This window comes from Oculina patagonica, chromosome 2 (assembly GCF_052425735.1).
Source record: "Oculina patagonica isolate OP01 chromosome 2, crgOcupat, whole genome shotgun sequence".
Classification (NCBI taxonomy): Eukaryota; Metazoa; Cnidaria; class Anthozoa; order Scleractinia; family Oculinidae; genus Oculina; species Oculina patagonica.
The window spans coordinates 28916352-28940946 of NC_135759.1; the positions used below are offsets into that span (position 1 = coordinate 28916352).

The 24595-nt window shown below is 38.5% G+C and overlaps 1 pseudogene across 1 annotated transcript; it reads right to left on the reverse strand.

Moving 5' to 3' along the window:
* Positions 1-6389: 6389 nt before the first annotated feature.
* Positions 6390-14614, reverse strand: LOC144642272 (uncharacterized; annotated as a pseudogene). The gene is made up of 7 exons (XR_013568715.1): positions 14561-14614; positions 12697-12831; positions 11470-11539; positions 10165-10278; positions 9427-9615; positions 8084-8194; positions 6390-7344 (listed from the first exon to the last, which is right to left on the reverse strand). The product of XR_013568715.1 is annotated as an uncharacterized LOC144642272 (transcript).
* Between the last annotated feature and the right edge of the window lie 9981 nt (positions 14615-24595).

Here is a 24595-nt window from a genome sequence, read left to right on the forward strand (position 1 = left end):
AAATTAGTAGCACGTAAAAAAGAGCTTACCTTGTCATTGTGTTTTCCAGATGTCTTCAACTTCCAACGTGCAATATGTTTCTTGTAAAAATACAATGTCATATTTGCGTTCTTTTAACCACATAAAAAGAGCCTTTCTTTTCTTTGGAGACCAAATCCCTCGAGCATTCAATGAAAAGCAGTTTAAAATCAGCATATTTCTTCTCGAATGAGAACAATGGTTAAAACACTTAACATTGAGATGGGATTGGAAGACTGCGCGAAAATGCCAAAGAAGGTGAAAAAGTGAAAAGAAAATGAATTATCTGCCCTCGGTCCCATTTTTGCGAGTTTTTGACACATCATTTCGTAACACAAGACAAAACAAATTACACACTAACACTGATTATTATACATTGGTGTCACCAGCTTATTTTGATTGGTATACGCGCTATTTTTTTTTTTTGATACCAAATTAATTTTAATATGTAGAAGGAGAAAAAAAATTTTTATTTTTTGCAGGGCGGCGGGAAGGGAAAAAAAAAAAAAATTTTTGAAACCCCCGAAAATCCCCCCTCCTCTCCCCCCTCAATTATTAATATAACAAGTAAGAGGCAGCAGATATCATGTGATATCTACAGTGCTGCCTTGGGAATTTGGAGCTATTTATATGTATAATGACGCACTCCCGCTTTAAACTAAAACAAAAGAACAGAAATTTAACCAGAAAAATTAACATAGCTTTGATAGTATGCACAAAAGCACATTAATTGTTCATCTTGGAAATGTTTGTGAAGCAAAATTAAAAACGGAACCAGTTCACCATCAATAAATAACTCATCTGGCTCGGGTTTTCTCAAAAATGCCGTTTTTCCTTCTTCCTGGCCTTTTTCATCCTAGGCCACCGGATCTTTCTTTTACATCTGACCTCGTCTGGGAAGTCCGTGAAGACTTAAACCATCTGTGTCTGTCGCTTCTGCCAACTCTCTTACGCTCCTGAAAATAAGCTCTCGTTCTTGGAACCTTAGAAAACGGGCGATGATCGGTCGTGATTGGCAAGGCATTTTTCCCCTAGCCTATATTATGGACTCTTTGGAATTCGATTTTTACTAGGATCAAGAATTGTCAGCTCGTCTCTGAAGAATTTACACAACACCTCTGAAGTGTTTTCGTAGCCCTGTGTCGCTTGAGGGATTTCAAAAAAGCGTATATTTTCTCTCCTGCTATAAACCTCCTGGTAAACAAGCCTGTCTTCCAGCTCCTTGATTCTGCGTGCATTTTCGTCGTCTTCTTTTTTTAACCTTCTATCTGGGAGTTCCTTAACACCATTCCATTTTCAATCTCTTCAACATTATTCTGGATCACTTTGGTTTAATTCGGTGCAGTTCTTGCACACCGCTGCTTCAAGCGGCGTTGGGCTGTTCTGGCAAAGATTTTGTTTCTCCTTCTGGCGAGGAAATATCACTGTCCGAGCTTACACTTCCTCTGGTTTTTCGTAGCAGCTAAAGCTAAAGCTATCAGTAAACTTTAATTAACTCAAACTTTTGCGGGAGCGGTTCGATGCACGTTCTCGCACCATAGTCGCCACAATCCCCCCAAAATTTGAGACCTGCCCCTTACCTGGTGTTCTTTAAGGTGGCTCGATCGGATTTTTGAGTGACGATACCTTTCAACTTTGAGCAACTTGTATGTCACCGTAAACAATCGCACTGAAAATCGATCAGTACAGCTGTACTAAAGAAAGATGAAAGTTTCGAATGAGATAAGTTTCATCGAAATCGGAGTAACTATAGCAACATAATGACGTCACCACCTATTTTACACGAGACAGATTTTCTTGTAATAGAGGGATAATTTTGAAAAAAGGCTTCTAGATCTTGGACTTGACATAGTTTTCTCAAGGTCTACAAAATTTGAAGAATTTTTATGAGAGCGTTTTCGAGAAAATTTTGGATGAAGTTTTCAAGTGCTAAAATACAACAAAAACAAAGCAGTCTTAAAACATTATTGAGAAAACGTTCACGAAAGAAGAAAAGTGGAGAAGCAAACTAATGTGGACACTATACATTATAAACAAGCAAAGAAAAATACACAAACAAGAAGAAGAAAAACGAAGAATCGTACTACATACATTAATAAATTCACAAGGCCCGATCAAGTAACATTTTAGCCTTAAGTGAATCTTGTACTATCTAATTACCTTGGGAGAAAATCTCAGAGAAATCGTTTCATTTGATTTCTTGAAACATCGGCTTGAATATCAACTGGTGTGAAGTGTTATTGCGCTCTTTTATCGAAAAAGGGCCTTCGCTTACTAAAATGATCGCAAAATAAAAAGCGCTCGATAGAATTTTTTTAAATTCGGCAGTCAAAAAGAAGAATATATATGTAATAAAATGTCCGACTTTCAAAATAATTGAAACATTCTAAGGCAGTTAATTTAAAGCCTTAACACAGGTAAACATTGCGCTGTTTTTCACCCTACATCGGATTGCTGCCTCATTATAAGTCTCTATTGTGTCGTGCCCCGTGCATTTGTCAATTTTAGCACATCTTGAATATGTATAACAACTGCTTGTTTTCCGAAAACTGCACAGAAACAAGCTAATTTAACAAGCCAAAATACACTAACAACGAGGAGTATGCTAGTAAAGCACTTGTATTATCTTCAGTCTCCTAACAGTTTCAAGACCAAGGCAAAATTGTCACAGAAATCTCCAGTAATAAATAATTAGTAATTCATGATCTACTGGAATTTACAAATGCACGCGGCTTGAGACAATGGAGACAGATAATGAGGCAGCGATCCGATGTAGGGTGAAAAACAGCGCAATGTTTACCTGAGTTAAGGCTTTAAATTGACTGCCTTAGAATGTTTCAATTATTTTGAAAGTCGGACATTTCATTACATATATATTCGTCTTTTTGACTGCCGAATTTAAAAAAATTGTATCGAGCGCTTTTTATTTTGCGATCATTTTAGTAAGCAAAGGCCCTTTTTCTATAAAAGAGCGCAATAACACTTCACACCAGTTGATATTCAAGCCGATGTTTCAAGAAATCAAATGAAACGATTTCTCTGAGATTTTCTCCCAAGGTAATTAGATAGTACAAGATTCACTTAAGGCCAAAATGTTACTTGATCGGGCCTTGTGAACGTTTTCTCAATAATGTTTTAAGACTGCTTTGTTTTTGTTGTATTTTAGGACCTGAAAACTTCATCCAAAATTTTCTCGAAAACGCTCTCATAAAAATTCTTCAAACTTCGCAGACCTTGAGAAAACTATGTCAAGTCCAAGATCTAGAAGCCTTTTTTCAAAATTATCCCCCTATTAGAAGAAAATCTGTCTCGTGTAAAATGGGTGGTGACGTCATTATGTTGCTATGGTTACTCCGATTTCGACGAAACTTATCTCATTCGAATCTTTTCATCTTTCTTTAGTACAGCTGTATTGATCGATTTTCAGTAGGATTGTTTCGGTGACATACAAGTTGCTCGAAGTTGAAAGGTATTTTCACTCAAAAATCCGATCGAGCCACCTTAAGTGTCTTGTTTTCGCTTGATTTGGGTGATTTTCGTTTTACAATGCTGGTCACGTACTACATGTTCCTCTAGACCTTGTATGTGTTGTTCTTTAGTGATTATGTTCTTGTCCTCAGTCCCCTGAGCCGTTTACCTGCCAAAGGGCAGCCTCCGGGCGCCTCGGGCTTCGGGCAACCCGAGCAACTTCGTCTTAAAGGGCGGGATAAGTTCGGATGGTAAAGCGTTTCGCCAGGGAAGGGAGGGGGGGGGGGACATCAGTCGGACCCTCGATCAGCCCGACAAGCCCAGACTGATCCAGGCGAGAAAAAGGAGGCAAGAGAGGTAAAAGATAGGGGGGGGGGGGGGGCCGAAGATGGAAAGTGGTGGCCGAAGAGTGACCACCCTCGCGACCCCCCCAACGGGGGCGACCCACCCCGATAGGGACCAGGGGGGTCCAGGAGGAACCACAAGACATCCTGATGGACACGTGCGGTCAGACACAAAGAAGGATGAACACAAGGAGCAATATTTGGTGAAAAAGGGGAAACTGAATCAGTATATGATATTTATTCATAATCAATTACTGAAGAGTTTATATTTTTATACAGAAATTAATAACATAAAATACAACCCCTGTCAGTCATTCATATTTGCAAATTATTTGAGAAAAGAGTTTACTGGTATTAAAAGGCCTAAAGCCCAGCTTGAATCTATGAAGGTTGAAGAGAGTCAGGTAAAACTGGTGATATGATTACAAGCCATCTAGGGGGGTCAGGGGGCATGCTCCCCCGGGAAATTTTTATATTTGGACCTTTTGAAATCGCTAGAAATTTATTTAAAACTGCTTAAATGGAGAAATTTATCAATTTTATATACTGATGAATACAACTTTTCTTGGAACTATAACAGTTAAAAGTTAGTGAATAAATAAGATGACCCACCCCCTACGTGTAGATCAAAACTACATAACCCACCCCTTTTCGAGGGCTCAAAAACTGATGACCCACCCCCTTTCTGCTCCGGCCCACCCCCCCCCCCCCCCTGTACTTATTGACTAGTCCCTAAACTGCATAAATCAGGCCGAGAAAACGCGTGCTCCATCGAAGATCAATCTCATAGTGTCATTTGTCAATTTTGGTTTACTTCCATATTCGATTTAAGAGTGCGTAATATAATTTATTTTTGCTTTTCACGAACGTTTTCAGAGAATCATGAAACGTGGTTAGGGCTTCCCACAAGTTGCTCGGCAACTTTTTGGCAACTTCTCATATTTCGAGCAAATTTTTCTCCTTTGAGCAACTTTTTTCCTCTCGAGCAACTTGTTGCATTTTGAGCAATTTCCAGACCGAAGATCTCCGAAGATTATCCGAGTGTTGTTCAAAGGCCATACGAACGTTTCCGAAGATTTACGAAGTTTGCCGAAAATTTTCGAGGAACATCTGAAGACGTTTCAACTTTCGGCTCATTCTGCACTAAAACATCACAAAACTCGTCAGAAAACATGACGTCATCGATATCTTCACGATTTTTCTCAGTTAAAGAAATCCTTGTTATTTAACAAATTTTCTCCTTAATATGTTATTTAGATACTTCTTAAATTGTAAAATTTCACAAAACTGCTTAGAAATCTTACCCTCAAAGTAAAAATCAGCATATATTTAGAGAAATTCTCTTGATTACAAGCAGCGTTTTGGATTTTTTGGGGCAACTTTCGAGCAACTTTGATTGTCAGAAGCAACTTTTTTGATTTTTGGAGTAACTTTTGAGCACCTTTTTGAGAAATTACTGGCAACTTTTTGGGAAATCTCGAGCAACTTGTGGATTAGGGCTTTCCACAAGTTGCTCGAGATTTCCCAAAAAGTTGCCAGTAATTTCTCAAAAAGGTGCTCAAAAGTTACTCCAAAAATCAAAAAAGTTGCTTCTGATAATCAAAGTTGCTCGAAAGTTGCCCCAAAAAATCCAATGTAATGTATTCATCACAGGAAATTATTTTATCAAGTTCGAAAGCACTAATAAATTAATCATCGTTTGTGGCAATCCAATACACTTTTGGCTTTCTTTCGACGACAAGCCTGCAACAGGACGATATGATTTTGGCATTTAAAGGTAAAAAAGAAATATCAGTAAGAAAATGCAGCATTGTTAGAATGATTACATTTTATGAGGAAAGGTCTCACGTTGCGGCTTTTTTCACAAGTTTTGTCTTTGCCAAAGTGTTTAAATGATCGTATGAGATACCTCGTCTTCATCTTGACATTTACCACTTCGGTTTAATGCCACAGTTCCTTTTAACGGATTGAATTGCTCAAACACAGGAAGCCAAATGAAGTTTTGTTTTATGATCTCAGATAAAATCTTGCTGATGAGTATATGTATAACGAAGGTGTCACGCGAGAAATTTCCCTTTAGTCATAAAATTAATGCCTTCATGTGCACGGGATTAAAACTTCGATCTGAGTAACATCAAATTAAATACCCGACTAAAGGAAAAACAAACAAACAAGCCAAACAAAAATGGGACTTTTGCTATGGGCTTCCCTCTGAATTTTTAAAAGTTAAATGCAGCTGAAAGGGTTGGCTGGTAACCACATTCCTTTAGCTGATTTTTGACAAACGATACGAATTCACTGGCAACTGGTATAATAGGTCCTATAAGCGTGCAAAGGGGAAAGACGGCAAAGGAAAGAGTCGTGACTATCGACTGTAACAAAAGGAAAGAATGGGCATCTTCAAGAACTGCTCATGAAGACAAGCTATTTTCATAACTTTAAGAAGTACGTTAGGAATGGGCTTGTGTTTATAGGTAAAAGCCATTTTACCAATTTCAACAGTAGCTCAACCTTACGCTAAATTATCACATATAAAGTAATCTCGTTCACATACACAACGCCATTTTAATCACTGGTCTTTAATTGTCTGCTGTGAAAACTAAACGGGCCTATTTATTTAGCCTTAGATGGCCACATACGTTCTGCGCATAAAGTCAGGTAAGTAAATTCAAACAGTGACTTCCCCCTACACCCTCTCCCGGGCTTAATTGTCTCAGCGGTTTGACATACAAGCGAGGCGAAAGGGTCATTTCGCATAGTTTTAACTGATGTGTTGACCATTTCGCCTTGTTCGCATACCTTTTTAACAAAGGAATATATATTGTCGCAGGCCAAACTGTAATAACAGCTTTTTAAAATTGATTGATAAAATTGTAATTTAAATGACCGCACATGAAATAGAAATGATGGCACGGTTTCATTGCATAAAATTACAACGCTATTAGGGCTCCACTTACATTTTAGGCAAATATTTTCTGCTTTATAATTACAGTAAAATGGTAAAAAGACAAATAGCTAAGTGATACACTCTTGTATGGCCTTAAAAAATGTTCAAACTTCGGGTGGAACCACTTACTTAGCTCGCAGTTTCACTGCAAAGTTTTATTAATTTAGTGGCCTCAATTCTTCGTTTTATAAAAATTACAGCATGGTCAAATGTGTTGATTTGTTTTTTGAGCAAAAGCATTAAAAATTTCCCTATGAATTCGAGGGGATATTCAGTGCGAAATCGAACGATCGTGCATGACACTTAAGTTACAATTTTAATTTTTAATTTTTTCTACTTTTCTACGTTGGAGAATGTTAGCAAGCACCCCTAGGTTGTACTTTCTTTATAGTTGTAAGTTTCCAAAAGTCTTCGCTTCTTCCACTCTCCTGATGTGATTGGTGGATATTTGTTTGAGCCATCCACGCATTCAATGAGTGCCTCGTGGTCTGGATGTACAAAAAGAACCAACGAGCGACGAGGAAGCGTATGCTTGAGTTCAACCTCTGGGATCAGCACACGATGGACCTGGAATAGGTAGTTTGGTTTTTGAAGTTAAAAGATAATTAAAGGAACTGTATCCGCCTGATGTCCTTCAAATTTGTAAGACACACAATGGGATACCTCCTTAATGTACAAAATATTGTACCAACTGTCAAAATTAACAAAGAGAGTTATAACATTTCTAGACGAGACTGAAGCGTTTTTAAAATGGGGGGAAATGATAGATAACGTCACATAATTGTACATAATGATCACTAAAGTTACTTAATGTAATTTTATATTGGACAAAGTGATAAGTTTCTAACGCAATTGTTGTGCTAACGTCGGAAACAAAAATGGAAGGTGCAAAGAAGCGCTAAAGCACCGGCCACACAGTAACGCAAGTGGACACAAGTAGTCGCAAGTTCAACTTGCGCCACGCAGGTTTAGTCGCAAGTGCACGCAAGTTTGCAAAAAGTCATTTAAAACGCTACGAGGTGCAATTCAGTATTTGAAGTAAACTGCAAAAAATGTCTTGCGATGGGTGGCCAAACGGTGAAAAAATTGCGTTAGCTTAAGTGCAAATTTGATCTCGACCAAAGTGAACGCAAGTCACCGCAATTGTACGCAGATCAACGCAAGTACACGCAAGTCCTGGACAAACGGAGACGCAAGTACACGTAAGTTTTCAACTTGCGTCTATTTGCGTTGCCGTTAGGGCTAAAGCCTCGTAACGTCTACATTGCGTTTAAGTTGATATGCTAAGAAATTTTAAATTGAATACCGTGGACTTGAGTTTATCTGCAGTCCATCTTTGCATCAAGTCAGCAATATTCACCAGTACTGTTCCTTTCATTGGTTTAGCTGGAATGAACTTCCCATCAACGTTTCTAACCTGAATGAAGACATTGAAAAGAAACTAGAGAATGAATTCTGCAGTAACAGGAAAAACAAATGTTATAATTCTTCAAATATTTTTCTCGCACGCGATGGGTCTGGGGACGTTACGTGACGCAGCCAAAAGAGTATTAGGTTATTTTATAATTCGCGTTTCACGTTCTCACGTTGAGTTTTCGAATATTAATTATCTCAACAAAATTGTAAAAGTGAATAGAATTGAATACTAATGGAAAGGTACGTTTTTTCTTGGGAAGGAGAGCTGGAAAATTTTGGTTTTTTTTTATTTTTATTTTTTTTTTTAAAAAAAGGTTGGCCCTCCCCTGCATTTTAATAAAAAAAACTCCTGATCCTCCCCTCACTACTACATGGTACATGTATGTTCCATGTCATAGAAAGTCAGAACATTTCGCTTGTGAACTACGGCAAAATGTATAAATATGAATATATCTCGATATTGAATGCGTGTGCGCTGAAACAAGAAAATACGATCATGGCGTGAACAATCAGTGTGGGATATTCACGTTTTATAGGGTAGAGCGCAGAACTAAATGACTCAGGAGTTCAGGCAGCAGATAGTCAACAACAAGTAGCTGAAGAAACGATTCCTAAGTATAGTACGTCTCGATACGGACGGAAAAGGACACGAGTTTTTCGAGAAAACTATGTGCCATGGCATAATAAGTATGTAGAAAGGTATCCTAGTACCTATAATAAAACACCAAATTAAATCAAAGTAGGTGAAAAGAAAAACTTAATCTGTTAACGAAAAATGGAAAGCAACACCACAAAAATTCTCATTAAAAAATTCTGGAAAAGATGTGTGACCCTGCCCTTTTGGTGCTCACTTTCACTGATGACTCTCCTCTTTGAGGACCACCCCCCCCCCCCCCCCCATAAAAAATTTTTTTTTTTTTTTTTTTTTTTAAAAAAAAAAAAAAATACAGTGGGTCTGTTTATATCTGATTGTATTGAAATTTCAAAGGGCTGGTTTTTGTGGAGGGAGAAAAACAAAAGAACCTGGAGAAAAAGTCCCTTGGAGCAAGGACGAGAGCAAAAAACATACTCAACCCACGAAACTGTACATTAGGTCTGAAAAGCCCTGATTGGGAGACTTAATAAAGTTTCACTTTTTCTTTTACTAAAACTAAGTTTACCACCATCAGTAGAGAACTTCTGATACCCTATAACTTAAGCAAACTGTTACATGTAGCTTCATTATACGTTTACCTCTAAGCCCCCTAGGTCGTCTTGAAACAACACTGAAATAGCACCATAGTCTGTATGCTCTCCACACCTGATCTGCCCAGCCTTCACTTCACTCAGATCTGGTATCTTGGGATAGAAGTTGTATCTCATTTGGAGCCCACCTTCAGATGTACCCACCTTGTTAAAGAAACGAGTAAATGTGTTGGGCTCCTAAAGAGGAAAAACAGGAACTATATTAGTGCAAAATTTAATGACAGTAACTGCTTTCTACATTTGTGACCGTTTTTGTTGTTGCTGTTTGGCAGGGTTTTCTTTTGAAGTGAATGTTATGATTTGTTTTTACTGTTGAGATTCAATTGGTCAAATACATAACCCTTTCGTTGAAACTGCAAAGTTCTCTTTCATCATTGATGCACATGACATATCTCACAAGATAAAATCATCTTAACATATCCCCCAATTTTTCCTCGCAAAGAACGAGGCTCAGACGACATCAGCGTGTTCTAAGAGAAATAGAGGGAATCTTGGCGAAGTTTTCATTTAAAAAAAGTGTTGTAGGAACACCGGCTGTGTCAGAAAGTGTTTTAAAAAGAAAATCGTCCACCATTCCGGTTTGTCTGTCTGAGTCTTGTCAGAATCGTGACGTCACTTTCACGCCTCGCTTTTCAAGGCAAACTTATGACAGCTCAGCCTTTTAATAAGTACATGTGTACAGGTTCAAAGATAATATAAGGTAAGATGTCCCTCACACAAACTCACCATTTCGAGACCAAGCGCCATTGCGGTGAGCACCCTTAGAGCAAGATCCTTTATTGACTGGTAAAAGGAACTCACAGTGCTCTTAAAATTTGGTAATTCTGTATCAGGCCAGCTCTGTAAGAGAAGATCAAATTAAAGTAAAGCACACATTGGTTTTCAGTGCAACCCTGATAAAAATTGCAATGAACCCTTGTATATAATATCTGGATACACCCTAGAACATTGTAACACAATGTTCAGTTCGGCATGAATTTTAAGCACATGTACATCTTTTCAACTAAAATAATACTTGGGCTTTTTCTGTATAATATAAGTAGAGACAGGTATAGTGGTCTTAAAGTTTTTTGCTTCTGGGTCAAGAGGTTAAAAGACTCGCATCTTTTTGTTGTGCTCATAGGCAAGACATCTTTTTTTTTTTCGCTGAAAGTGCCTCTCTCCACTCAGGAGTATAAATGCTGCATCAGTCTGGGGCACTGCTGGGACAACCTGAAAAAATGCTGGGAACCTACAAAAGGCTACTTTCAGGTGTAGTATCAGCACTCCTAGTGTGCAAAGGAATGATCAGAAAATGAACAAGCAGCAGGAAGACAGGAGAAAGTGTTGAGGAGAGAAGACAACAGCTGCATGGGAACCAAAGCCTTTTGTTACCTGCAGTAAATGTAACAAGGCCTTCCAATCAGTGCCACACCAGGCACTGCAGCTGCATAATTGACTCTGACCATTGGCACAGTACTACTCTATTGTCCTTAAGGGAAGGCACAGCCACTTAAAGGTTAGTGTTGGACTCTGGATGGAGTAGTCTGAGATCGAACTCTGCCAGGTCACTGCCTTGTATTCCTGGGAAAGACACTTTACTCTCACAGTGCCTCTCTCAACAGCAAGTATATTAATGGGTACCAGTGAATTTAATGCTGGGGGTGACCCTGTGATGGACTAGCATCCCATCCAGGGGGAGTAGAAATACTGCTAGTTGCTTCATGCTAGCTACAGATACCAAGATAAGCTTTGGTCAGTGATGGGCCAACACAGACAGATGCCTACAAGCACCAGCTCTGAGCCATCAGATTGTTCAAATGATCAATAGCTGTCATTGCATTTGAGCCAGCAATAATATATTTTTTTGTCATGAAGTTATGCAAATGAGGCAAAAGGATTAACACATCAGTCAGCAAAATGAAGAATGGCTCTTTGTCTCATTTGTATGTCAAACTGCTGAGCACGCAATAACAGCTATTGAGGAAACAGACTTTCAACTTTGACCATAAAATTCTGAATTACAAAACAGCTGCTGAATGTCAAACTCACAAAATTCTCATCATCAAAAGTTTCCAGATCAAAGGATTCCTTCAGGTCTCCTGGTCTGTCTGGGCTTGTTCTGTAAAAGAGAAAAGATCTCAAAAATGCCCTTCCACAAAACAATATCTGGATCAGCTTTCAGACATGTATTGGTCATCTTAAATTTTTTGCCAAACATAATTTACATAACAAATATTTTTGGACAAATTAAGGTAAGATTTCTCAGTTCTCAGTTAAGTCTGCCATACCACTACAGACCTGGCAGATTTATTAAATCCAGTTTTTTTACCATTTGTCATTAGATTGTACACAAAAACAAAACAGCAGCTTTTTTCTATCCTGTTGGTTCATAAGAGAGATAAATCAGGGTTTTCTTGTTAACCTATCAGGGTGTTTTTTGTATGTTGAGTGTAGTGATCAAATTCTTTCTTTAGATAAGAATGATTCAAATGCTCAACATGAGTTTATCTATTCAACGTCAATGACTTCAGTAGGGGCAGTTATCCACAATAGGGGCACTTATTGGAATATGGGTGCTTATAAGAATGGGGCACTTATTCGAATCGGGGCGTTTATTGGAATAGGGGCCCTTATTGACCGAAACACATTCGAAGGGGGCGTTTATTTGGAAGGGGGTGCTTACTGGAAGGAGGGCGCTAAATCAAATCATTACGGTCATTGTAAATAGCAAGCTAAAATTTACACAGCTCCCTATTAAGGGGAGATTATTTTCTGTAAACAGCTTTTTTATATAACTCTGCCACACAAGGGAAGCCACCTGCTTCAAGTGTTATTTGAAAGTCCTGGAAATTTAGGTGGCAGAGCAAGGAGAGGCAGAGGGGGGCTGTAGCACCCCAAACGAAAATTTGAAGGGGATCAGCCCCCCTACATTTTGGTGCCGGAAATATTGCAAGCGTAGTGTAAAATTGGTTTGTCAAGATATGCTGTCTTGTGAGTGAGTTCAAACATCTTCGAAAGTCTTCGGGAAGCTGTGTTTATCTTCTGAAAAGTTTGAAAAATGATTTGAAACGTTCGTATGGCCTTCAAACAACAAAGAATCTTCCGAAAACTTTAAAAATCTTCGGTCTAGAAACTGCTCAAAAAACAAAAAGTTACTAGAACGTAAAAAAGTTGCTCCAAATATAAAAACCAGCAGTCTTAGCCCCCCCCCCCCCCCACACACACACACACATTCCAAAATGCTCGGCCACCTCTGTTGTAATAAATCTAACAAACCTTTCTACTTCTACTGCATCCCAACCATTTTGAGGTGTTACATTTTGAGATGTTATCTTTTTCTTGGCATACTTGGCTTTCACTTCAGGTCTTAAGTTAAAAAAACTGGTCAAATGTTTTGAATACCGAGTCCACCTAGGAAAGAGTAAATAACAAAAAGAAAGGAGGTCGATCAGTGTTAGTAAGGAGGTTTTCCTGATTATGAGTTTAATTGTTACTCTCTCTGACAAGTTTACCATGGGGATATCAACTCAAGGCCATAACCAGAACTTTAGCATATAGACGACGCAAAATCTTGCGATTCTGGGGGCACACCCTCCAGAAAATTTGAAGAACTAGAAGCTCTGAATTAGGGATTTCTTGAAAAAAAAAAAAATCAATCTTGTTCAAATGAACTGGGAATTATTTTCCCAAATAAACATGTTTTGTTTTTAATTTTGGGTTAAAATCTAGTGCCTTGTCTTGCCTTTTGCTAGTTACGGCCCTACAGCAGTCAGTCGACTGTAAGTGTATTTGATTTCAATTTAACAAATGCAAGTTAACTCTCAACTGGCATCCACAAACTTTGCACACTGCAGACTGTAGACTAACGTTAACCCTAACAAAGGACTTACCTTAACCCTAAAAAATAACCCTAACCCTAGGGGGTGGGGGGGGGGTTCGGGGGACTCCTATATGAAACAGACAGGGATGCTTGTCGGATATTTTGAAAAGAACCCCTTAAAGAGACCAATCTGGGTGTGGCTCAAGCTTTTCTTGAGCCCTAAAAGACAAAAGAAAACTAAGAATATAATTTATATTTGTATATTTCTTCCTTAAATTTAAAGTTTGTAACCCTAAACAAGACCATTATGGCTAAAAATATTGGGGTTTTGCCTGGAACACCCTAAGCAAGACCAAAAACCCGAAATTTACAACCCTAAGCGAGACAACAAGCATCCCTGTCACTTTCATATGCGAGTCCCCCAGCCCCTGGGCCCTAACCCTAATAACCCAAATTCCAAGAACCAACTCATAAAACTAACCATTTATTATAATCTTAATTTAAGCTAATATTTCAGTCTGCATTCTGCAAATGTCACATGCCACCATTTCCTGTTTATGTGTACCAGCAAATGGCAATCAGTTATAATTATATAAGCTTGTTATTCCATTTAAGTAGCATATCACCTCTAAGAGGCTATTTTGTTTTTGTTTGAGATGGGCCAATTAGAAACTGGGTAAGATTTCTTTATAACCCCATAATTATTAGCAATTAGTAGAAACTCAGCTGTGTTCTATTCGAAACACGCGAATCTGATTGGTTCTCCCACTGTTTTCTATTCGCCGATAGAAAACAGTCGTGCGAACGTAGCACTTTAAGCGGTACATTTTCTTGATTTTTGTCTTCAAAGTGCACAAAATTGTAGGTTTTGGACTGCAATCCTTTAGAGTTTCTTCTAAAACAATTAGACTACTTGCCCTCGTTTTCTATGAGCGATAGTCAACTCAGCTGCGCCTCGTTGACTTTTCGCTCATAGAAAACCCAGGCTCGTAGTCTAATTGTTAAATAACAGTGATTATTAAAAAATACAAAAAAATACTGTTTCATAATTTCATCCATACACACAACCCACGGGGATTTTCAGAGTCAATGTACATTACAAATTTTAAAAACACAGAAAGCTTAACATATGACAATGATAACGTAAAAAGAAGACAGAGGACAAGGTTGAATAAAAATTAAATGAAACTGCAGTCATTAAGTAGCTTTTGCCTGAGTAGGCGTCATGGATAGACAAAGTTTGAGTGCAGGCTGCAACTCATTCCATTGAAAGGTCGCTCTATATTGAAAGTATTTGATACTGTTGTATCTTAAGTTTACCATTTTGTAATAGGCACTTTGCACAGTCCAGTCAAATGTTGAAAAATCAGCCATGCTGGGCCATGTTAGCTATGCAGTGGAACATCCAAAACAAAGAAAGGTTAAGCTTGACTGGTGAGGTTGCATTGTTCTGAATGTCCCACTGTGTGTTTTGGCTCCAAGCACAGCTGATTTTGTACCATGTGACTGGGTCAGGCAAAGGGCCTATTCTCATTCTATTCATGACTGCTGTTTGTGTATGGAGGATTATATGGAGGGGGCAGGGATGGTGACCGGAAGGGTAGTCGTGACGTGAGGGGAGACGGGGCGAGGCGTGATCGGATTTGGTTCAGTCGGACCGTGATGGCGTGCGTGAAACGGGATCACGAACCCCCCTTTGGTACCCTCTATATGGATACTAGTAGCTGCAACATGATTAATCATCCTCTTCAAACAATTTCTCCCTTGTGGAGAAAATATTTTAAATTAATAACCACCCCCACTTGAATAATCGCCATCACCCCCTGACCTGCCTTGATTATTCAATGCTCCCCCCCCACCCCAAGTTAAAAATTTACAACTGGGATAGGATTGACTTGAGCTCCGACACCAAGGGCATTGATCTAATCGATACTGCAAATTAATCAAAGAAACCAAATTGAGAACACTTAAACTGATGTCAAATGAGGATGAGAGCTGATGAGAGTTGACTCTCTGTCTCATAAGAGTTTTTGTCAACTTTTACCGCATATGATTAACTCGGGCCAAATAACACAAAACTCTCATAGACGCTCATGAAAAATGTGAACATGTTCAAAGTTGATAAGAGCCCATTAGAGTCGATGAGAGTGCATGAGAAAATCAGGCGAAACAAGAGCAAGAGTTTGAACTCTCATCAACTCCCATGCTTATTTCCCTGGCTTTAAAGAGCCTGTGTTCAGTCTACTTAAATAATGTGATTATTTTATGATTAAACGGGATAATCAGTAGAATAAAATAAAATAAAAATAAAATAAAGTATTCAAAGTATTTTTACGTTACGACTTCCAGCAGTGCGATATTTGAAATAGCTTTTGGTGCATAAAATAAAATAATCACCCCCAAATATCACTAAAGGAAATACAGTCCGTAATTAGGGCTAAACTTCAGAATACCCGGCCACTTATTTACATGTCATTGAATAAGAATAGAACCTATTGTGTGGCTAAACTTCAGAATACCCGGCCACTTATTTACATGTCATTGAATAAGAATAGAACCTATTGTGTTATGCCTCGTTCTACAAAAGGTCCCGACACATGTACATGAAGTGGCCGGGTATTCTGAAGTTGCTCCGGGGTGTACAATAGCCGACGTAATTTGTCGGAAAGCCGATGTGCTTTACTCGAGAATATGAAAATTAATTCTTGCTTTACATTCATAACTCAGCTGTTACCAAAGTACTAAACAAACAGCAATTCTTCAACTGAAAAAGTACAGTATGTCAAAGCGGACTACATATTTTAAAGTTTAAAGCTTGTCTCTTATGTCTTGTATCGTAAACTAAGTTGTGCAGTAATTGTTTCTATCTGATGCACTTATTTAAACTTATTTCTCCCACCAACGTCTATACAATATGTTTTTCTGTTACTTCTGGACCAAAATTATGAGATGGAAGACTAGAAGACCTAGAAGATCACGAAAATATGAGCAGTAAATGTAGTGAATACATGACTTGGTCGCTAAACTCGTCTCCACCACCCGGACGCTGTTTTGCTCCAAAAGGCCGATTTCGGCAGCAAAACCGAGCACTTTCCGTTAAGAATTTTCGAAAATTTACTTCACCATGATGATTAGCGATGTTCAAAACTAAATATTTGGGCAAATAATGAAAAATACGAAAATTTCGTTTCAGTAATAATACGTACATACAGCACTTTGAACAGGTGGTGGACAAAACACTGACCCCCAGTCCATGGACTACCCCCATGGACTACCCAAATGGACTACCTAAAATGGACTACCCCTAAAAAATGGACTACCCTTAAAGTACTATTCCAAGTGTGTACCACTTACTAAGCTGTTGTTATACACACATAATTTGCACTTACGTCTTACCTTGTTTATTTTCAAGCCGTACGTATCCCTCTAGCCGCCATTTTGAATATATTATACTAAACTAGTGATACCTATTGGTAGAAATGCCAACGAGTACAACGGGACGCTTTATGATTTTGGTCGATCAATAAACATTGCGCGTTTTCTTTGAAAATCTTGAATGTTTATGGAATTAAATGCGATTTTATGAAGGCTAACAAAAAGTTCTAAAATAATACCAAAGTAGTGAAGATTTAGTGAGAAATCTTGTAAACTTCATGCTATTTGCGAGTTTCAAGCCATTGTTGTCCGATGCCGCTATTTTGGAAAGGTTTCCGCTGTTTTAAAGTCCTATAGGTCTTAATCAAAGTGGCTATGAGCCACTGAACACGAAAAATAAATTACGAAACAAAAAGCAAACTTTTACAAAGATTTGCCAAAACAAAGCATTTCAAACTTTCCACACTGCAGTTGAATCCATTCAGCACAGAAGTATTAAGAAAATTGAGGTTTTAAAAGGTAAAAGCCTGGTCGGACAAGTTTGTCGCCAAAGATGGAACAAGTTTATTTTATTTTTCCGAGAATAATTCATCACGCGCAATGCGTGATGTCTCAAATATCACATTGAATTGTTGTTGTTGAGACACTGCAAATTGCGTTCGGGCAACCAGCTTTTAGGAAAATTAAAGGCCCTGTTTCCCGAGGAAAAAAACGCCGAAGTATCCAGGAAAAAATGTAGTATAGGGAATTTATTTTATAAATTCGAGAAACGAAATAAAACTCTCTTCTGATTGATAAAATCTATGTAATTGTTTCCTTTGCCAGACCTAACTTTTAATTACGCATGCAAATTTGTATGACTTCGAAATTTTCGAAGCTTTGGAAATCTTGAAGCTTTGGAATGCATTTCTTACCTTCATCTTAAATGAAATTAAATTCTAAACAAAGTTTAATTCAAGTTTCTTTCGTATTTCAATCTCTAGTTCGGGAATTTTGGCTTTTTGAAGCGAACAGATTTGAAACCTCTTTGTTATCTGAGACGCATCGTGTCTGGGAATTTTAGTTGCCAATGACTCATGCACGTGCTGAACAAATTAGTAGCGCGCTGATTGGCCAAACTACAACAAAGTGTGCACCTGCTGAATTGTGTCGTCACGATCTACCTTACATTACATTACTTACATTTCTCGACATTTGGATTGTTTCTGAGATTTTTTTCACATGTACAAATCTTCTCGCGGCTCTATGATCTGCCGCCTCGTCAGGCCTTCTGGTCTTCCAGAAGGCCTGACTCGTTGGCAATGAACATCCGCTGATCACGAAAGTGTAGATTCATCTTCGAATACGAAGGACGAACAACAACAGACTCAAATCAAGCAATCAATCTTTGGACTCATAGAGACAGACAAAACAGGCACTGCACTGCACTACAGAAGATCCAAACTTTTATAAATAGTATCAGATAGTTGCTTGAGACGCATCTTAAACATTTGGTGGCCAGAGAAAATTTTTGAATGAATAACTTTGGCAGCGCAGCGAGGAGAACAGAACCGGTAGGCAGACAGATCCTGAGGAAAAAATAGTGCTGAGTCTGGGCATGAGTCTTCGCTTTTTGAGGTCAGCAGATGTATAGTGTAATTCATTCAAAATGGCGGCTAGAGTTGTCAAAAGTAACCGAAGTAAGTGCAAATTATGTGCGTATAACAACAGCTCAGTAAGTAGTAGACACTCGGAATAGTACTTTAAGGGGTAGTCCATTTTAGGTAGTCCATTTGGGTAGTCCATGGGGGTAGTCCATGGACTGGGGGTCAGTGTTTTGTCCACCACCCTTTGAACACACGCTCAGATCACGCAAGGAAAATTCGGTACAAAAAAAAGCGTTTCTTTTTTCTTTGGAAAGATAAAATAAAATTTGTATCCGGCCTCTTACCTGGTGTTCTTTTACTATCTTGTTGGCGCTTTTGATTAGGGTGATTTTCAATTTTCAACGTTCCGTCACGTACTGCCCTGACTGTCTGCTCGATCTAGACCTTGTGTATTGTTCTCTTGTCTTATTCGCAGCCGCTATTTGGGATGTCACGCAGGGGAGCTTTCGTGACATTTCAAATAGCGGCTGCGACATTCTCGTACCCAGAGGCCGCGATCCTTCTGGTCAGCACCCGGGGTCGCCCGGGGGGGGGGGGGGGGGGCTGACTAGTGACTTGAAGTGGGGGGCTTAAAAGACCCTTCTCTTAATAAGTCTTTATTTTTTCGGAAATTCTGGGGGGCTAAAGCCCCCCCCCCCCAGCCCCCCTGGCTCCGCCGTCCCTGCTAACCAGTCAACCGGTCTAAGGGCAACTTCACGATTCGGTGACCTTCGGGCCAGGCCTTTGGGCAACCCGAGCAACCTCGTCGCCATACCAGAAGAAGAAGAAGAAGTATCGTTTAGCGGCAGGGGTATTTTGCATAATGTAGAATGATGGTGAAGGAAGGGCGATAGTATAATGCCCTAATCAACAAATAAAAGCTAACCGCAAACAATGGTGGACTTCCACTGACGCGTAGTTTTTTACGTACGTTTACGTGCGTGAAACGATTAGAGACAATGTATGAACGAGTTGCGTACGCGTTTACGCAAGTCTTTAATACATCGTCTCTAAAAATTTTCACGCACGTAAACGCACGTAAAAAAATCACGCTTCAGTGGAAATCCACCTTAAAACAGCCAAAAATTTAGCCGTTTTGCGTAAAAATTAGAAATTTTTAACAGTTTGCCGCAATATGTTAGCCCTAAAAAAATTGGTCAGAATGGTCCTAAGATCTAAAATATGTTTTTCACAAATGGGAATTAATTTTTAACTTTTAAAAACAATGGGAACTAATTTTTAACTTCTGTTAACCGTAATGGATATATACTAACCGTTAGCCGTATAGAAGCCAAATTTTTAACCGTTAACCGTAAAAGCCACCACCCAATTGAGACCCTCAGAAACCAGAATGAAAGCTTACCGCAAGTAAACCGCTTACCATCATTTTGCGTTCTGCCAAAAAACGACCAACGAAATGACCAACGTTTATCACCAATTTATTGCCTTACGCAGACATCAGTGGTCTCAAAAAATCAACTGTTTCAAAATCCCTTTGCTGCAAGGGATCAGTACTACGGTTGATTTGATTGGTTAGATTGAAATTCTCTTTGATAAAAATCTAGCCAATCAAGTCATGTATCTCCAGAACCACTTGTTCCTCGTGGCCCAGGCTCTGCCGGCTAAGAGAGACAAGCGGCTCTTGGACGAGAATGAAAAAAAAAAATGAATGAGAAAGAACACAGTTCAATTTTGAACTTTATTTGTTAAAGTGAACGGGTTTGTGTTCTCGTACAATAATTCATTTTCCGAGTTCATTGGCTCCTGAAGCAGTTAAGCTTGCCATGAAACTGGCCTGATCTCAGAACTGGCCATGGGCAACGCTAAGAAATCGTTTGGTTGACTTGACCATGCGACAATGGAATATTTTGGTGACGCCAGCGAAATTTACACAAGTCTTAACTCTTGACTGAGTTTGAAGGATAAAACGTAAACGGCTCTTTCTTCGAATAAACAGAGCATGCATTAAACAACGAATTGAAAAAACAAAACAGTTATCTTTATTTATGGCATATCAAATTATATTCGATGACTAAAATTGTAGCTTTTTAAGCTCTCTGCACGTTTGACGTGCCTACATTACTTACATATGATACTATCAAGCAATACGCTAACAAACCAGGCATAATCGTGGTCCTTAGCAATTTTTAGAATAATATAATAATAGTTTATGATCTAAATAAAACACTATAAAAACAGCAAGTGTGTTCATCTCAATCTTGGGCATGTATTTTTTATCCATTTCGTTAAAGAGCCCGCTTTAATTACATTTTGTCGTTTTTTTCTTACGAGAGTTAAAAAGAAAGTTAAAATACGCAAACGTTTCATATAATTATCTAGAGGGTCTCAATGGGGTTAACCGTTAGCCGTAAAACGGCCAAAAATTTAGCCGTTAGGCGTAAAAATTGGAAAAGTTTAACCGTTAGACGTAAAATATGTTAACCGGAAAAATCGGTCAGTAATTTTAAATTAAACAGATTAGGTCACTTCATCGCCCAAGAATGGTCCTGAGACCTAAAATATGTTTTTCAATAATGAAAATTAATTTTTGACTTCTGTTAACCGTAATGGTAATAAATTAACCGTTAGCCGTAAAAAAGCCAAATTTTAACCGCTAACCGTAAAAACCACCACCCCATTGAGACCCTCTATCTTGTCTTCTTGTGTAATAATGCCCACATATAAAGTTTCTCTTTCAATTTAGCTTTCTCTACACAGAATCGAAGTCATTTTTTACGACATATCATACCCCGCATTGGATATCTTCTTTAAGTTCAAATCAAAATAACAATATTTTTAGCACTACACATACTGGCAAATAGTTAAACTGAAAATATTGAATCGAGTTTTTCGAAAAACTGACTAGTAACTAATTAAAAAAGCACGTCTCTACACCAAACATGCTTTTTAGCGGAGCTCCACGCGCCGAAGGCGGGTAGCGTAGCTCCATTGGTAACATGCGGGTACAAGGGAACAGACAGGGCAAATGGTATCCTATACACCGATTTCACAAATGGCGGACGCGCGGGAAAAAACTGGTACGAGGCATGAAAACGAGGCGTTTTAGGATAAACAGTTTTCGTGTTACAAGGGGAAAAGTGAAAATTACGCGAGTTCTGAAGTTTTTGTTTGTTAAACGGGTAAATAGACCGTTTTCCTTCCAGGTTTTCGAGATTACGGAATTCTAAACGAGTTTACAGTCTAGTAATTATTCTTGTTTCTGTGTTGCAAGAAGAAAGGGACCGTAGATCTGCAGGAAAACAGAGTTAAAGTTTTGGTTTTCCAATAAGGAGCTTCGACGGCTGTTGGCCGGTAAAAATTTACACGGCAAGGTATTGAAATTAATTTTCAAACTCTGTCAAGGTACGTTCTTTTCCAGACGCTGTCAAGGTATGTTCTTTTCACTTTTGTAAAAGCAAACGAAAAATTCTAACTCTGTCTCCTTGCAGATTAAGTAGAGCACGAACGCTGGCTTTGGAATAGGAACTTCACAAGTCAACATTCAACTTTGAGCCACCTTGACCGGTCACATTTCCTTTAAACAAATTTCAATTACTATTATTCTCTCGCTATTTAATTATTTTTATACTTCGCAAAACACCTTTGCTGTGCTATGACAAATCGTTAAAATGTTGACAAATACTGTAATAAATTTAACAGACGAAGCCCAAGACTACTGGTATTGAATTCTAATGGTATGTTTCTTCTTTGCAATAAACCCTTATATTTGTAAATACTTGATTAATGAATAAAAATCGCTTCCAATAATCTCAGCTTTATATAAATTAAAACGGAGGGCATCTTCATTCACGGTGTCCTGTAAAAGCTTGTAAAATGAAGCGAAACCGTGAATATTTGTTCTATCAGTTGGACCTTCGTCGTGGTTGCCTAGCACGTGATTAATTTCTTCCCGAGATCGAACAACTTCAGTCGTCCGACAGAGCAGAAGGAATTCCAGCAGGTTTCACTAAATTTACAGAATTAATAGCATTGTTTTTGACTTGAGGAACATTGTGATGATCTTGTTCACTGAAGATTGTGTTCAACATTTACTGTCCGCTTCACTTAATGTAACTCCTTTGGTTTGCGTGGAGCCAAGTGATGTTTTATGTTTAATCGAATTAGCCGCTTTAGTCTGTCTGAATTATTTTAATTCCATTTTTTTTTCTAAAATGCAAGAATCTACTAGCCTACTAAGTCAAAAAAAAAAAAAACTACTAAGTCGATTGAGAATAACACATTTTTATTGATGCATTTCAGGTACGTATGGTATCACGTATGGTTATTTTACCAGAAAAAAAATAAAGAAACCGGCCCGAAAATCCATTGTTACACATTTTTTTCACAACGTACATGTATGTTTACACAGACAATTGTGTGTTTATTTTCGTAATTCCATGAGCTATAGGATAAGTGGAGTTTTTTCTAAATTAAAAGCCAATATCTTACCACTACTCTGTTTACTACTTTGGTTGTTCGATCGCAACACATGGGTAACCAGGCTTTTATTCAGCCAAGAAGACCTGGATGCTAAACTAATTTGCATTTGGTGTTACGGCGAATAATAAAAACACTGGGTAGGAAAAACTTTTACTGTTGCTAGGAGATTTTGGTTTTTGGCCAATCACTAAACCGAACAAACAATGGGTATTGTTTTTTAATTTCGTGTTGAGCTCGTAAGATCAAAGAGCACTCTCAATCCCCTAGTGAGGCATGAAAAAGACGACAAACTTGAGCCTTTCCCAACATGGACGAAGAAAGGTTTGGCAACCGGAAATGAATTTTGGTTTATTTTGGAGGTGTTCGCAACTCAACGGTGGGAAAAAAATGTAAATTCCGGATAGTTTTGTGGTCGTTGTCGTTATTTTTGCAGGCTTTCGCTATGGAGTAAGCTGGAGTTGTCTTAAATTGCCTAAACAAGCAACGAGTGACTTTTTACTGGTACAGCATGATCGGGAAAACACAGGCGTTGAACTCTATGCGTGTGTTTGTGTGGTCACAACTTACAAATATGAATATTCAAATCTATTCACTAATTGTTGTTGTGAATATTTAAGCTTCGAAAAATCGGCTTTTACGAATGAGTTTTTGAAATAAAATCAATAAGAAAAATTTCCGCATAGTGTGAGTTAGTTTTTATGCAGGTTTTTCAGTTTGACGAATTTAAGCTTGTAAGAGCGCTTCTTTGTTTAATGTTTTCGACTCGTATATGTAATACAATTATTTACATGCGGCGTGCAATTTATTATCGTCGGAGAATCCACTACTGTTTCTGGAATGTAGCCGATAAAACTTTATTTTCTCCACTCACTACTTCTCTCAACATTAGAACGTCAGATTATGACAGTAATAAAATAAAGAAAAGTAGTAAGAGCGGGCGAGCCCGTATTATTTCAATTTACTTCAAAGCTGATGTTAATAGTTCTTAACTCCAATTCATAGTCGCAAAATTCAACCATTTATTTAAGCAAGACTCTAACGTCTCCGGGTAAACCCATGTTCACCTCATCCCACTCCCTGTGTGAATGAATGGTTTCCTTTGTATAACCCCCAGGTGGGCCACCTTTACATTCCTTATAAGGAAAATGGCCACCTTTGGATCTTACGAGCTTCACACGAAAGAAGGGATTATCTTCCTACCCATGGTATTATACACATAGTCCCAAATGCAAATTAGTTTAGTGGTCCACATGGAAGAATACCTACCCCCAAAGGCATGAAATGGTGCTTTTTGGGGGGGAGTGGCCAGGGGCAATCCAAATGCAAATTAGGTTAGCATCCAGGTCTTTTCGGTTGAATAAAAGCCTGGTTACCCATGAATTGTGATCGAACAACGAAAGAAGTAAAGAAAAGTCTTTAGTGGTAAGATATTGGCTTTTAATTTAGAAAAAACTCCACTTTTCCTATAGCTCATGGTAATTCTTCAATGACTTACCAAAATCCTTAAGAAAATGTATACACTCGTCTGGATACCGGAGCTTTCTTGATATAAGTCCGAGGTTTAAAATCGTTGGCGACCCACCGTATTTCAAGCCATGTGAAACCCAGGGTTTTGCTTACAACCCGAAACAAAATAACATTATTTGGCCGCGAACTTATTTCGAACTCGGTAATCTCGAAATCAACCTAGAAAACGAGCTAATACCCCCATATAACGGAGGAGAGCTTCAAAACTCCTGTAATTTTCACTTTTCCCCTTGTAACACGAAAGTTGTTTATCCTAAAACGCCTCGTTTTCATGCTTCAGTACCAGTTCTTTTCCGCGCGTCCGCCATTTGTAAAATCGGTGTATCGAACCGAGAAATTTTGGTTGTCGCGTACGTACGTCCGTCCGTACGCACGGGTTAGGCCTGGG